Below are 15,841 nucleotides of genomic sequence, written 5' to 3'. Positions count from 1 at the left end.
TGGAGAGTATCACAGTCTATCAGTTGTGTTATTAAGAGAAGGAATTGTACATCGTGTTGCTTGCCCCCATATGTCTGAACAAAATGGTGTGATTGAAAGGAAACATCGACACATCATTGAGCTTGCCTTGGTTTTGTTAGCACAAGCTGTTATGCCTTTGCGTTATTAGTATTATGCAGTTGTTACAACAATATTTCTTATCAATCGACTTCCTACTAGGGTTTTGGATGAGCTGTCACCTTATGAGAAGTTGTCTGAGAAAAAGCCAGATTATGATTTCATGAAAGTCTTTGGGTGCAAATGTTTTCCTCACTTGAGGTTGTTTCAGTAGCATAAACTTGAATTTCGTTCTCAGCCTTGTACATTCCTTGGTTACAGCCCTCAACATAAAGGTTATATGTGTTTAGCAGCTAGTGACATAATATATGTTTCCAGACATGTTATTTTTTATGAGTTTACCTTTCCATTTGTAGGGGTTGAAGAATCAAGTAATACATCTCTATTTAATAAACAAAGGTCTGCAAAACTTGAAGTCGTTGCTGACATGAAGCAATTTCGAGTCAACACAACTGGTGCAGATTAATGAATAACTTTTGATGACATGACTCTGGCTGGCTTGACTGAAGCAGTTCCACAGGAAGCAGTTAGTGCAGGTGATATGGGTGAAACCTCCCTAGAAGTTGTTGCTCGAAAAGATGTAGATGAAGAATGTGGTGAAGTTGGTATAACTGAAGCTGTTGAATCAACAAATCAATGGCAGCCTGTGGCAATGACTGATTCATTTAACAATGTTGCCTCTTTAAGAGATGATAATGTTGTAGTTCGTTGAACCAACATTCGATGCTGACAAGGAGTAAGTGTTGGATATTTAAGCCTAAATTGTATATGCTAGCTATGATGACATGAAACCTCTTAATGTTCATGAAGAAATTCAGTCACCTCATTGGAGAGCAGCATGCATGCAGAAGTTGAAGCCTTAAGGAAGAATAGTACGTGGACTCTATTGAAACTACTTGAAGGACGACCATTGGTGGGGTGTATATGGCTGTTCAAATTGAAAAAGAACTCTGATGGTTCTATTAGCAGGTATAAAGCTAGATTAGTAGCTAAAGGTTTTTCTCAAATGCCAGGACATGATTTTGGTGAAACAATAAATCCAGTTGTCAGATTTGCAACGTTGAATGTAGTTCTTTTACTAGCTGTTACAAATGGCTGGCAGTTACGCCAAGTGGATGTGAATAATGCATTTATGTATGGTGATCTGTATAAAGAGGTGTTCATGCAGTAGCCACATGGGTTCGAGCAAGTACCTGCTGATAGTAGTCCCTTGGTGTGTAGATTAGAAAAGGCATTGTATGGTTTACGCCAAGCCCCTAGAAATTGGCATGAAAAACTGAAGAACTGCCTAGTTAAGATTGGGTTTAAAGAGTTTTCAGCAGATACATCTCTATTTATTCGCTGAGAAGATAGTTAATGTGTTTACATACTCGTGTATGTTGATGATATAGTGTTGATTGGAAGTTCCAACAAGCAGATTGAAGAAGTAGTGAAATTGCTTGGAAGTGAATTTACCCTGAATGATCTTGGTGATCTACATTAATTTTTTGGGCATAGAAGCTAAGAGTTGTGGTAGCTCATTAATTCTTAGCCAAAGGAAGTTTATTCTAGAGTTGTTGATGAAGATAAAAAAGAGCACTACCAATCCTGCATCTACACCAATGCTTGTGTCTGCTAAGTTAAGTCAAGATGCGGGGGTGTTGCTTCAGGATGCTTATGAGTATCGAAGCATTGTAGGTGCATTATTATATGCTCGTCACACTCGTCCAGACATAACCTTCAGTGTTAATAAGGCAACACAGTACATGCATGCTCCAAGACAAGAACATCTCGTTGCTGTTAAGAGGATTTTGAGGTATTTGGTGGGAACAATTAATCATGGCTTGGTCATAGCACCTGCAGTAGCAGGATTCAATGTAGTAGCCTTTGCTGATGCAGATTGGGTTGCAAGCACTGATGATCGCCAGTCTGTCTCAGGCTATTATGTGTTTGTAGGTGATAATCTTGTGATGTGGAACTCGAAGAAACAAAAGTCAGTTTCCAGATCGACTATGGAAGCTGAGTATAGAAGTGTAGCAGAGTTACTACTGAAACAACATGGGGTGAGTGCTCTCCTAAATGATTTGGGTGTTGCAAAGCAGAAAATTCCAATAGTTTGGTGTGATAACAGCAGTGCTGTTGCAATGATAGCTAATCATGTCTATTATGCAAAGAGTAAACATGTTGAGCTTGATGTTCACTTCGTTAGTGAGAATGTGGTGTTGAAGCAAGTGTTGGTGAACTATGTTCCAGGAAGTTATCAGGTTTCTGATGGATTCACAAAGCCGTTAGCTGCTGCTCGATTTAAAGTGTTTAAAGCCAGGGTGAATGTGCAGTCTTTTCTTTGGGAGAAAGAATAAGAAGTAGGGAGAATGTTGAATGATGAAGCTTTTAGTGAATGATGAAGTTGCTAGCTGATGTGTACGGTTAGTTGTATAGTTAGGAAAACTGTTAAAAACAGTAGTTAGATGTTAGTTGTTAGCTGTTGAACAGTTATAAGGGCTGTTGTAAACTCTTGTATATAAGGAGTGTTATAGTTCATTAAGTGATATGCATTCTGGTTATATTTCTTGTTGTTGTAGTTACTTCCTCACACTTTGCAATTTCAAGAAGAAGCCCCTGAACCCAATCCATCCCAGCTAAGGCTTTTCCATTAGGTGCATCAGAGGATGATAACAAAGGGCATCAATTTGACTGCAACAGTATTCTTATAGATCCTTATGCAAATCTAGTAGAATGTCATTCAACTTTTGGAGATCCAGAGCATAAATTATCAAAAGTTCTTGCAACTTACGATTTTGATAGCTTGCCTTTTGACTGGGGAGATGACTACAAGCTCCCAAATATATGAGATGAATGTATTTGCTTGAATCAAAATATATGTGGCACTTATGCCGGTCTGATTGAGAAGGTATTGGTTTATGGCTTTATGCTCAATCACATTCTAAGAAATTGGTACCTGAAAAATGTGTTATTATTCGTGATTTCAGTTTGCATTTTATCATATTTAATGCATTTTTATGTAATTTAATCTTAACTTTGAGCTATAACCGAGAGTTGAACAATGATACTTATGATTGATACAAATAGGGGTTTTGGTGTAAGACATGGGCATTCTAGAATTATGGGTTTGAAAGGATTGGAACATCTGATATTTGCTTTCCCTAATGAAAATCAACTTTTTTTGCAAACAAATTAAGTAGTCCGTAATAGTCCCCAGCAATGTTAGCAAAGATTATGGAAATAGTTGAGGAGAGTGAAGTCATGGTATTATGTCGTTATATTTGGAAAACCTGCATGTTCTAGATGGAAATCAACATGCTAAAGTAAATTTTGTTAAACTAGTTTTATTCCGGAGCATTGATTAAATGGACTGGATGTAATTTTGTTAAATTACTTGAATATGAGGTTAGGAATATTGGATATTGAGATTGCAGGTGGACACCAATCTTGCATCCCCCGATGATTTTGTTGGCATCACCACCTACAATGTGGCTCCCTACCCTTCCATTATTTTTCAAGCTAAATAACTATGAAGTGGCCTTACCCCAGATGGATCCTCCTTTGGACTTTGGATCCGAAGGACCGAGAAAAGAGTATGATCAAATTTGTTATGGTATTTGCATTATTGTATTGTATCCAATGCTTTGTTGATTTTTAAGTTCTCAAAACATTTGAAAAAAAATAAACTCTCATACAAAATGAAAATACCATTAATCATAAACTATTTAGGTTTAGGTAACGATCCATATTATTAAAAAAATTCCAATCAATCAACACGATACAAACAAAGATAAAAATGGATTTTTTTTGTAGAAGAAAAATGAGTTCAACAGCACAGCCACTATCCTGATCATGGCCATTACTCTTTGCCCACAAGATTAATTATGAAACAACCATAAGAAACAATGCAACCCACGTTGTGACAATAGCCACAAATGGGGAGAGACTCCATGATGAAGAATCTGGGGCTATGGTTGTTTTTGTGGTAGATGGTGTGGTTGTCGATGGTTTATCGCTGGAAGCCAGTGAGGAAGCGGTGGAAGAAGATGGTGACTTAGCTAAAGACTTGAACTTGGACGGTGCCGGTGCTGAGCCTGACTCCACTTTAACAACAAGCTTCATGTCATTCCCACAATGGCCCACTACACCACAAATGAAGTAATGAGTCTCAACCTTTTTGAGAGCAACGACGGTGGTTCCCATGTTATATATTGTGATGGCATTGCCCACTGTGCACGTATTGTAGTCACTTGAACTCTATTGGTAAAAAAAGAATAAGAAATGAATATGAAGAACATGATAAAATCACACATTTATTCAACAACTAAAATAAGTTATTTATTCAGCAAGAGTTTGAGATAAAATCCAAAAATATTTCAGAGATTATATTAATCTAAACAAACTTTTGATTGTTTTATTTTCCTAAAAAACATAAATTCTATTTGCCTAAAGACTAGGAGTAATCATAACTAATACAACTTCAAATCATAAAAGATCATAAAAGTTAACACTCCTCGTTGATGTTGGAGCTACAAACACCAAGATTTTGTCTTAAAAATTCAAATATGGCTTTAGGCAAAGCCTTTGTAAAGATGTCATCATATTGATTTTTGATACTGTAATAAACCAGCTGCACCTCTCCTTATTTTTTAACATCACGAATGAAGTATAATTTTATTTTGAAGTGTTTTGTCCTGCCATGGAACATTGAGTTATTAGCTATTGATATATCAACTTGATTGTCCATAAATATCTATGTATTTTCCTCTTTCTCCATATGTAAATCTGTCAACAGTTTTCTGATCCAGAGTGTCTGATTTGTAGCAGCAATAGCAACCACATAGTCTGCTTCTGCTGTAGATTGAGCAACGATTTCTTGTTTCTTCAAACTCTAAGAAAAAATTCCAAAACAAAGACTAAAACAGTTACTTGAGGTGCTACGCATATAATCAACACATCCAACCCAATCATTATCCGAATAACCATGGAGGCTGAAATTTTCAACTTGACTGAACTTTACGCCATAATCCATTGTGCCTTTTACGTACCTCGTAATTCTTTTTGTTGTTTGAAAATGAATTTCACAAGCACAATTCATGTACCTTGATAACAAACTCACAACTTGCATGATGTCCGACCTGGTTATTGTCAAGTCCATCAAACATCTAATTAAACTTCTATACAATTTATCACCAACTTTTTAGCTTCATTATTTTTTGAAAATTTCTCCTTTTGATTCATTAGAGTTGCAGTTGGCTTGCATGCTTCCATGTTAAATTTGTTGAGGACTTCTTTTGCATATTTTTGTTGGCACAAAAAAATTTCGTTTGGCTTTTGTCGTACCTGCATACCAAGAAAAAATATCATTTCTCCAAGGTCTGTCATTTCAAAGACCTCTTTCATCTCATATTTGAACTTCTCAATCAACTGCAACCCACTGCCTGTTACAAGCAAGTCATCAACATAAAGAGACACCACAAGTATTTCATCACCACTCTTCTTGATATATAAAGTAGATTCACTTAGGCATTTTTCAAAGCCTAAGTTAAGCAAGTATGAATCAATTTTGTTGTACCATGATCATGGCGCCTGTTTTAAGCCATACAGTGCCTTTTTGAGTCGATACACCTTCTCTTCTTCTCCTTGAACAACAAAACCTTGTGGTTGTTCAATAAATATTTCCTCCTTCAAGTGACCATTCAAAAATACTGATTTGACATCCATTTGATGTACAAGCCAACCTTTTTGTGCAGCAAGGGCCAATAACAATCGTACAATATCCATCCTCGCAACCGGAGCAAAGGTCTCTAAAAAATCTACCCCAAACATTTGAGCATACCCTTTGATGACGAGCCTCACCTTGTATTTGTTTACAGAACCATCAAAATTATGTTTGGTTCTATAAGCCTATTTCACTCCAATAGCTTTCTTGTAAGTTGGTCTGTCCACCAGTTCCCATGTTTGATATTTTTCAATCATGTTGAGCTCTTCCTTCATTGCAGCCATCCATTTTTTTATCAGATGTTGCTTCTTCGTACTCTGCAGGCTCTATCATAGCAACATTACACCTTTGATAGATAGCAAAAAGCGATCGAGTTCCTCTAACAGGTTTATCATCTATGTTATCGTCTTCATCTTGAAACTCAATCTTTTTGTCAATATCCCAACTCCAGCTATCTGACTTATGGAACTGGACATCTATGCTAATTATGACTTTATTTTGTTCATGCAAATAAATTCTATAGGCATTTGAGGATATATTATAGCCTACAAAAATTCTAGCCTCTGTTTTATTGTCTAATTTGTCTCTCAACCTGATGAATGCAAGAGAAACACAAGCAACCAAATATTTTTCAAATTAACACGTTCTGGTTTATAGCCATACAATGCTTCAAATGGAATCCTTTTTGCAAAACTTTGGTTGGAAGTCTGTTGAGTAGATAAACTAACGTGTTTGCTACTTTAGACCAAATTTTTTCGGCAATTTTTTATCATGAAGTAAGCACCTTACCATATCCATAATTGTTCTATTTTTCCTTTCCACCACGTCATTTTATTGTGGAGTGCAAGGTGCAGTCAACTGATGCTCGATGCCTGCATCTTGACAAAATTTGTTAAACTTTTCAGAAGTATATTCAGTTCCATTATCAAACCTAGGGATGGACATAGGACTCAAACCCAATGGGTTCTGACCCGATTGAGTTGGGTTTTTTTTTAAAAAAAATCAGGTTCAGGTCGGGTCGGGTCGGGTCGAATTTTTTAAATGTGATGTTCGGGTTGGGTCGAATTTGGGTTTATGGTGAAAAATACCCGATCCGACCCGACCCGAAAAATATATATAATTTTACCTTATATATGTAGAAATAATTACAATAATACACATCTATATATTATTTTTTCAATTAAGTCACTGTTTTTATTAAATAAAAATGATATTTATTATTATTTGGGGTAGGGTCGAGTTTTTAAGTTATATATCGGGTCGATGAAATTTTGTTTTGGTTGGGTCGGGTTGGATCTCGGGTGGAGGATTCCTTGTTCTCGAGTCGGGTCGGGTGGACGAAAAATCTAACCCAAACCGACCCATGCCCATCCCTAATAAGACCTGATCACCTGCATCTTGCAACCACTTTGAGTTTCCACATAAGCTTTAAACTTCCAAAAAATGTCAGCAACTTCATATTTAAACTTCATGAAATAAATCCAACAAAATCTTGTGAAATCATCATTGAAAGCAATGTACTACTTACTGCCATTCAATAAAGGTATTTTGATGGGCCTTACTATGTCTGTGTGAACAAGTTGTAATTTTTTAATAGCTTGGAAGTGTGAACAAGTTGTAATTTTTTAATAGCTCTCCAAGCTATATTTTGCAGAAAAGTGAGCCTTGTTAGTTTCTCGTATCGACAAATCTCACATGCAGGTAACTCATTCTCTAATTGAGGCAAGCCTTTTGCAAGACTATTTTTCTTCATAAAAAATATAGCAGCATGGTGAAAATGGCCCAACCTTCTGTGCCAAAACATGGTATAATTTTCTTTTTTGTGTACAATAGCATGCTCTTCTAGCATAAAGTTCAAGGAAAAACTTTTGTATTTCATATGAATGTTGAACACATCTATGTTTTTTGCATATTTGATTATGCAATTTTTGTCTTCAAATAACACATTATACCCTTTTTCCAATAGTTAAGCAACACTCAAAAGTTTCTGATTAATTTCAAGCACATATAACACATCAAAAATAAATTTCAAACCTGTATGACCTTCAATCGCCACTGTTTCTTTGCCTTCCACATTGATATATGCTCCATTTCAAATTTTGACTATAGATACAACAGTTTGATGAAGCTCTTTGAAGAGATCACGATCATAATATATATGATTTGTACAACCACTGTCTATAAGCCAACTTTCAGTGGAGTTGCTAGTGGTGAAACAGGATGCCACAAATATTTGCTCATCATCTTATGGATTCTAAGTAGCATTATCTTCTTCTTGTTGTGAATACTTGCAAAATTTTCCCATATGTCCTACCTGTCCACACTTATTGTATTTCACATCCGACCTCCACCAACATGTTTTTTTGTGGATGGTTGCTCTTTTTACATTAAGGACATGATGGAAAAGTTTGAGTGTTAATTTTTTTCCATTTGTGAAACCTCCAATCTATTTGCTTTTACTATGCATCTTTTTCTTGATTTTGTAACCGCTGTAGTTGTGCGATTTGGCTTGGAGAGCTCCCTCTATTGTTCCTCCTTACCGTATACGTCTCATTTGTTTCTGAGCTTGCAAAACATTTAACAACTCTGCCAAGGTGATGATTGACAAGTCTTTCATGTTTTCCAAAGATGAAATTGTAGTTTCAAATCTTTCAGGAATTGTAACAAGAAGTTTTTGTACAATCCTTGAATCAGAAAAATCATTGCCAAGGAGTCTTACGTTGTTAACAATGCTAAGCAACCTATCATAATATTCCTTGATTGTCTCCGATTTTTTTCAACTCGAATTCTCTGCACAAGTTCAATGCTCTCACACCTCTGATTCTTTCGTCTTCTTTATACTCTTTCTTTAAGAAATCCAGATTTCTTTAGCAGTTTTATTGGTCATAATCCTATTAAAAATAGAATTCAAAACTGCTGCAAACAGGCTAGCTTTGGCTTTGGATTTTTGCTGCTTGCGATCCTTGTGCTTCTTGATTTGAGCCACAGTTGGCTTGTTTGGTAAGGGAGGAGTTTCATATTCTTGTTCAACAGCTTCCCACACATCAATAGCATCAAGATAGGCCTCCATTCTAACAACCACCCTTGATAATTGGTGCCGTAAAAAATCAGAGGAGCAAGTGCAGTGAACGAAGCTTCCACATTCATGTTTTTATTAGATATGGTTTTGTATTTTGTTGGTTCTTTGAATTCAAAGATCCCTTAGGATATAGCTCTGATGCCAATTTTTTGGTATAAAAAAGAACAAGAAAGGAATATGAATAACCTGTTGAAATCACACATTTATTCAATAGCTAAAACAAGTTATTTATACGACAAAAGTTTGAGATAAAATCCAAAAAAATATTCTGGAGATTATGATAATCTAAACAAACTTTTGATTGTTTTATTTTTCTGAAAAACATGAATTCTATTTGCCTAAAGATTAGGAGTAATCATAACTAATGCAACTTCAAATCATAAAAAAAATCATAAAAATTAACAAACTCACTTCATCCACTGAATGGCTAGTTGGGTAGTTGAAAACTAGGTTAACCAAACAAAATTCAACCGTGTCAGTTAATGATGGACCAATCTAAATATGCTCTGATCAAATGTGAAATTCATTTGAAAATTAGGGTTTAGATTTTACAACTCACCAAGGCTATCACCAACTTTGAAGGTCTTACCACTAGTCCATGTGCTATAATCTACCCCAGTTGTCCAGCCAGAGGCGTCACCAACAGTTTAAACTTTGGCCAAGCTCGGCACCACCATACATGAGACCAGCAAAAGACAAGCCATTCCCACACTTGAGATCGCCATTCTTTTTGCAGAGTAATTAAGGACGTAAAACAGGGACATAAAAGAGAGGCTTGTGTGATGGTAACTTTCCGAAGTGGGATTCTTTTTATAATGCCATGAAACGGGGGGATGGTGTCTTGGGCGGGGGTCCTATACCTAATGCAATGGGCCCCGAACTTTATCTCTCTCTCTCTTTTTATATTGACCTACACTTAAAAACAATGGTTGTTAAGTAGGGACCCCAACGGCTAATGGTGGTTAACTGGTCATGATGCTAAAGCCGTTTCGAAAGACATCAATTATGCATTCAAGCTATGTGAACTCCACCAATATTGCTACATTTTTAATGATGGATTGTGAATAAAGAGAAGCAAGGAAAAGGCTTATTGTTTTTTTTTTCCTCCTAGATTCTTTCGTAAAAAAAAAGGTTCATTTGTTGTCATCATGTCAAACTGATAACAAGGTCATTATCATCATTAATGCAAAAAGATGGGTTACAGTGATGCAAACAGGGTGGAACGTAGTATTTGAACACTGCTTGAACTCTACTCAAATATAATGTGATCCACATTAAGGAGACTAAACCCTTGTTTGAAACACCAATCTTCCTTCCAACAACCCCGTAAATGGCCATTTCTCATTGCGTATGTGCAAAAGATGTGATAACTTGGAGATTCAACTAACGAGGAGTTCAAAAAAATTACAACAAAATCCAAACAGACGAAGAAAAGTTTCAGTCTCTTTTTTCTAATTATTATTTAAAATAATATTTAATTTTAATTTATTAAAAAATAGATCTTATACATTAAAAAATAATATATTTGTCCACTTGAGATTACAACATTATTTTTCATATTATATTATATTTTATATAAATAAATATGATACTAATGAAAATTATTTAAAATTATAAGTTTGATATACTAATTATATTAATTATATGTTAAATGTATTTTTTCTTTAAACTTAGTGTAATAATTAAAATATTTATAATTTAATATTAAAGTTTTACTTGTTAATATATATATATATATCACAAGGATAATTTAGTAAAATATACATTCAAATAATTTTATATTCCTTCAATTAAATATTGTAATCGTACATTCCTATTAAGTAAACCAAACAGGGTAATAAAACATTCTTAAAATAATATTATATTCCAGTAATCTAATTCCAAAGATAATTTTAAATTCTGTGAACCAAACGCACTTTAAATTATTTGCGGACATGAACAGAAATACCATGAAAAAAGAGAGAGAAAAAAGTATATTGAAGCTTAATTATTATGTTTACTTGCATCCTCTGCGTTTATTATTATTATTATTATTATTATACATTTTGTATATTCATCAATAAATGTTTTATTAGTAGTAATACAAGTTACGTTCTTAAGGAGAACTAAATTCAAACTTAAAGTTTGGTTGGACAACTACAGCTTCGAACATGGACATAAATACGAACAATATTAGTTTTATCTTTTATATATTCTAAAGATTCAATTATATAATGTAAAGTTTTTTAGTTTTCTACAATAAAAAACGAGAATATATTCAATGCAAAAAAGAACAATGAATTAATCTCAACAACTAATTTTCACTCATCCAATAGATTTATATCCGTGTAAAATTAAAATTATTTTACATTGCGTAAATAATTCCTTACTCATTCGCATATTTGTTTTGTATTTTAATTATTAATCATATTTGAGCTTCCAATTGGTTTACGCTAACTGTCCTTTGTATCGGAGTCCAGCTAACTAGGCTAGTCATCTTGTTCTGCTCGATCATCCCTTTCACCAACCGCAATACCATCCCAACTTTTCTTGACAAACTAAATAATTCCTTGGCTCTTCAACCAGAAGGCGGCCAACCACCACCGGAACCGGCGAAGCCGATAAAAATGAAACATACCAGGCAACATATACTAATGAAGTAATGACTTGAATGATTGCTAGTTTCTAGTAAAAGAAGAATATGATATAATGAAGTGGATGAGTTAATTATTAAATAAAACCCTATTCTTTTCTAAACCTGAAAAAAAGTTTACAAAGGTCTAGAAGCCAGACTTTCCTTGTTAGGTAATTGTCCCTTCACTCTGATAAAAGATTTGAGTAAGATTTAGAAGATGCATCTGCATGCTGTACCTAAGTGTTTGTTGCACTTTCAAAATCAGTTGGATTTCCTTCTGTTAAATTCCTCTTGGTTCGAAGTTTTGAGATCATAGGGAGTCTTTCATTATCAACAGGTGTGATAAACCTAATCTACTTCATTCTAAGCAATAGGCGTAAAAGAGCAGAAATAATAATAGACAAATGAAATGAAAACTTTACTCGGTGGCTGCTTGTTCCAAAGTAGTGTTCAACTCAGTTTAATTATCTTCATAGACTGAACTCTGTTCTGACACATACCGTCTACTCCGTTTAATTCGTATTGGCCTCCCCATAAACATCTACAGAATAAAGAAATTCTGATCGTCAAAAACTCTTTCAGATGTTCAGCTCTTGCTTGATATGAAAGATTAGCCAAAAACATGTTGAATACTGGAGCTGGCTTGCTTTCTCAGGTTTTGGAAATTTCTTCTTCTTAGCTTTAGCATAATTGAGCCATAAGGCACGACCCTCTAATGCATACATTAGTTAATCAGGATAATTAACCAAAGCCCTCGTAAAATTAATTACATCATTACTTGGCCAGGGGAAATTAGCTTTAAGTACAAACTTTATAAAGGATTTTGCTAACAAATGTCATCAAAGCACTGGTTAAATAAGTATTCAAAGAAATATCTTTGTTCAATTGCTGGTTAATTACATGATTCACGTAAACATTAGGGGACTTATTAGCAAAATAATGCATAAAAAATATAAACCTGTGCTGATAGGCTTACTTATGATTCGCGATTAGTGAGAGCCGCCAGAGCCTCCTCAGTTGAAGCCACAGAAACAAATGCCAAGTTGCCAACACCCTATTTCTGGTTTAGCCATGCATAGAAAGCTAAAGCAAATACCAAACAAAACAAAACAAAACAAAAAAAAAAAAGGAAATCGCATATCAGTTCTTGAAACAAAGAGAATCCCAAGAGAGAGAAAAGTCTAAAAAACCTCGACATCTAGGACTGTGTTGTGTTTCTCGAACAAAGAATGAATGTCTTACGTTACAATTCAAGGCACGTTCTAGGCAAGCAATCTAGTGTTAGACAACTTGTCTTGTTCTTCTTCTTTTACATATAGAGCTGCGTGTTGGGTAGTGGGAGAAAATTGGAAGACGAAACTGTTAAATATTGTAGCTCTCAAGCAAATTGTATTAGCGTGAGGAGGCGATGGATGGAAAAAACAAGTTGAAGAGACGTTTTGCACGGAGATGAAGTTGGATTGATTTTAAGGTTTATGTCAGAGGGAAAAGAGAGAAGTTTGGGGGGGAAGGCGAGGCGTAGCCAAGAGAAGAAAGCAAATTTGCTTAGTTTGAGTTTGGTGTTCGGATTGTTTGAAGCCAATAATATATCTATTTTACGGACAATCACAACATAAATGATTGGTTTCAGAAGAAATATATGATTAGAACTCTCGTTGCTGCATTCATTTGCACATCACATCAGTCAGGAAAATGCTTAAGAAAAAGCAGAAAATTAACATTACTTATAAAAGCAAAAGGACTTTCATTTCAGTGTTTGAAACTATATCACTAACAAACTAAACAGATTGTAGCTTCAGCAAAGCTATATGTAAAACACCACCATTGATACAAAGAATAATCAATGGACAAGTTAGGTCCTATCTTGCAAAGGTGACAGGTTTTCTTGCTGAATCTGGATCGGCAAAGTTAATCTTCTTTTCAATCGGGCTGCATATCTTGGGATTCAATTTTCTTTTGTTTGTCTGTGAGAAAATCAAGCAAATTATAGCATTAAATCAATGGACTTGTGACTAATAACCAGACACATGTAGGGCCAGCACTTGTTTTTACAGGTGAAAGCAAGCACACACGTGCAGACCAACAAAATACAGAGAATCCAACATTCTCACCTTTGCAGATGCACTGCCAGTATGCTTCCCACCAGAATCATGGAGGTTCTTTCCTTCAATGGATTGCCTCAATAATTTTCGGTTCGCCTCATCCAATATGCTGTTTTCTTCGAACAGAACTTTCACCTGTATAGATAAAATACCCTGTTAAGTTCGGACAAAGGGAATATAAGTTTCAACAAGCACCCAGCATTCAAATTATTTGGCTCTCACCTTTTCTTCAGCTTTGCTAAGGTTTAGCCAAAGATGTTCCTTGTCAAGGGTCTTTACTTCAGCAGCTAGTGACAATTTTTTGAGTTGAAGGCCTTAACCTGCAAAGCACCACACAGGCCATTAGAATTAATTCAGAGATATGGAAGTAGCCCTTAGCAGTGAAGAAATAACAATGCCTCTTAAATTGCGTGCACCAAAACATCACCATTAACCGACAAAGATGCAGAGGCAACATAAAAGTAAGAGAACAAAACCATCACCTATTCCACATTTTAAGCAATCTTTGGCATGATTCAAGGGAAGTATTTGCCTCCAAGAATGCACGTCCGGATGCAACTTCATCTTTACAAACCAATGTTGCTAAAACTGAATCAAGTAAATTCTCTTCCACTGTTGTGCCCTCACAGGATGAATCAATCTTCAAGTACGATATATGATTGTCAGTTTGGAGATATAATAGTTCTTAGCAAAAGTATATATGATGGCATGTTAGCTAATCAATCCTAGGCAATGAAAAGCTGAGATTAATCTACTGAAAGCAGCTTTACAATGTTCAACTTACTATGACTCTATCAGCAACAAAGAACAATAGTTTTATAATCCATGCTCAACTACGTTCACATGGTCAACGGGTCATTCATGGGCCAAAAATCCAAAATGTAGCAATAAAATCCAACAAAATCGTATTCTTTACTGCAAGAAAAGACAACTAACCAAAGTTGTCCCTAGAAAACCAAAAAAATTCAGAACTCAGTAACTAAAATTAGAGTTTTTTTTTTTAATTACCCCTGGGCTCTCATAACGGTTTATGTAGAACCTTTATTCTTCATTTAACTTTTCCAAGTCCTCTTCCAATTCATGAACCCTAACCTCAGCTTTCTTTGCTCTCTCATGAGCCTCATTTCCAAAATCCATCAACGCCTCCCTATCACGGTCATAAAGCAAACACTCTCTTTCCCATTTGTTACACTCTCTTTCCCATTTGTTACACTGGGTCAACAAATTCGCACACTCTGCTGCTAGCTTCTGATTCTCTTGCACGAATCTCTTTAACGCCATTGCATTCATATTCGCTTCCGCCTTGAAAAGAAAAAAAATCATTAAAAATGTCAACATCTCACATTTTGAAGATAAATATATTACTTATTTTTTTGTTATTTTTTTCTGTTCTGTTTTAAAGTTGACCTACCTTTGATTGCTCGATGACTTAATCTTTCTCTTTTAGTTTTGAGAGGAGGAACAGATACTTCTCGCGGAGGCGGCGCTGAGTTTCTTCGGAGGTACGGAGTTTCAATTGCAAAGATTCTGTGGAGACTTGAAGACCTAAGGAATCATCGATTGTTACTTTTATGTAATCGTCGACTTCTTGAGGAGTATCCATGTTTTCAATCTACTCAAAATTTTGATTGACGAAGAACCCCAGATCGTGCAAACTGCAAAAAAAATAATCTTTTTTAGAGAAACTGTGGGTTCAAAAGAAGAAGAGGTGAATACTAACAAGTAATTCGGAATTGGATCTGGGGTTTTTGAAATACAAAGCAGGGAGGGATTTTGGGGCCTTTGGAGAAAGGGTTTTTTTTTCTTGCAATTTTCTTTCACTTTCTTGGACTGTTTTCCCTTTACGATTAGTTTCAAAACGAAGAAAAGGGGTTTTTTTTTATCTGGGCTAGTATTAATTTTGTCAAATTTTCAGCTTTATTATTTTACATATATATATTTTTTAAAATATTTATGAAAATAATATCCTTTGAGACGGTGACATTTTTAATGTTTTTTTTCTTTTTATACATGTTACTCGAGTTTAGATAATTATATTTAGGGTAAAATATACAAATGGTCAATAAACTTTTCATATACTTACATTTTGGTCTCTCAACTTTTAAAACTTGCAATACAGTCACCAAACATTTAGTTCGTTTGCAATATGGTCCCCGACGTAACGGCTGTTTCACTGCTGTTAGGGTAAATTATATAAATGGTCACTGAACTTTTCAGGTACTTGC

At 35.1% G+C, this 15,841-nt stretch overlaps 1 long non-coding RNA gene and 3 pseudogenes across 1 annotated transcript; all 4 read right to left on the bottom strand.

Annotated features, from left to right (window-relative positions):
- Positions 1-3,981: 3,981 nt before the first annotated feature.
- Positions 3,982-9,763, bottom strand: LOC120216967 (annotated as a pseudogene).
- Positions 6,501-7,387, bottom strand: LOC120216968. The gene is made up of 3 exons (XR_005525114.1): positions 7,205-7,387; positions 6,681-6,752; positions 6,501-6,556 (listed from the first exon to the last, which is right to left on the bottom strand). It is a non-coding gene; the product is annotated as an uncharacterized LOC120216968 (long non-coding RNA).
- A 1,636-nt stretch (positions 9,764-11,399) lies between the features above and the next one.
- On the bottom strand, positions 11,400-13,235 carry LOC120217003 (annotated as a pseudogene).
- Positions 13,236-13,373: 138 nt separating this feature from the next.
- On the bottom strand, positions 13,374-15,496 carry LOC120217002 (annotated as a pseudogene).
- Positions 15,497-15,841: the final 345 nt, after the last annotated feature.

The sequence above is a fragment of the Hibiscus syriacus genome, unplaced genomic scaffold (assembly GCF_006381635.1).
Source record: "Hibiscus syriacus cultivar Baekdansim isolate YM2019G1 unplaced genomic scaffold, ASM638163v2 tig00110174_pilon, whole genome shotgun sequence".
In the NCBI taxonomy this organism is placed as follows: domain Eukaryota; kingdom Viridiplantae; phylum Streptophyta; class Magnoliopsida; order Malvales; family Malvaceae; genus Hibiscus; species Hibiscus syriacus.
Note: the sequence above shows the minus strand (reverse complement) of the source record. Positions and strands in the feature narration are given on the sequence as shown.